The sequence below is a fragment of the Esox lucius genome, chromosome 20 (genome assembly GCF_011004845.1).
Source record: "Esox lucius isolate fEsoLuc1 chromosome 20, fEsoLuc1.pri, whole genome shotgun sequence".
Lineage (NCBI taxonomy): Eukaryota > Metazoa > Chordata > Actinopteri > Esociformes > Esocidae > Esox > Esox lucius.
This window is the reverse complement of record NC_047588.1, coordinates 128,704-129,854: the sequence shown is the minus strand read 5'-3', so window position 1 is coordinate 129,854 and position 1,151 is coordinate 128,704.

Below are 1,151 nucleotides of genomic sequence, written 5' to 3'. Positions count from 1 at the left end.
CCCTCGAGGCGGAGGGGACACCCTTGTGTCAGAGAGACCCTAAGGCGATGCGAGAGGGGGACCCTCCTCTCGTGTCTGAGAGACCCCTAAGGCAGAGGGGACACCCTTGTGTCAGAGAGACCCGAAGGCAATGCGAGAGGGGGACCCTCCTCTCGTGTCTGAGAGACCCTCGAGGCGGAGGGGACACCCTTGTGTCAGAGAGACCCTAAGGCGATGCGAGAGGGGACCCTCCTCTCGTGTCTGAGAGACCCCTAAGGCAGAGGGGACACCCTTGTGTCAGAGAGACCCTAAGGCGATGCGAGAGGGGGACCCTCCTCTCGTGTCAGAGAGACCCCCGAGGCGGAGGGGAGCGCGCGCAGGCTACCGGTGGGTCTTTTAGGTACCCAAGGGCCCGGGCCGGCGGATGTCCGTCGGCGGGTCTTTCTGACCCCCGGGGCTACGCTAGGGCCCGGGAAGTCTGTCCGCGGGTCGGGCGGACCCCGGGGCGACACGAGGGTTAAAGGATAAAAAAACTGAATTCATTTCTTACCCACTGACTTCTTTCCAAAGAATCCCCAAAGTCTTGTTTGCTTCATTTTTCATTTCCCACTCGCTGTCTGTCGTTATTAAAACGCACGCTCAGACACTTGACTTTGCTACTAGGCTAGCCCCTCCCCTACCTGCTACATCTTCAAAAGGGAGGAAGAAACGGCAGCAAAGTAATGTAGGCCTATATGGCTAGATTATTTTTAAGGTATATTTTTACAGGCTGTATGCAGTACGTGCAAAGCCAAAGCGCAACGAAATAGGACAACTTGTGATTGCGCGGGTTTACATAGGCTGTTTTTTCCCTCATTCGAGATTCAGGGCTACACTCAAAACATCCGGGGCTGAAGCCCCGGCAAAATTGGCTGGCGCCGCCCCTGCCTTGTACTAATACACCATTTGTAGATATCCGTCATTTGGAAACATTAGAAGATTTGGTTTGTTGATATCAGTTAAATAAAGATTGTGTTTATTAAACCAGGTCATTCCCTGCTCATGGTTAATATTGCCTGCTCTTGACCTCCATACACAGGCAGCCTGCATTGAAATGTCCCTGGGCTCCGGTACCCTTTAAAAGCAACACTGTGTTCCTTTGAACAAGGAACAACACAGTCTGAGAGCAAGCA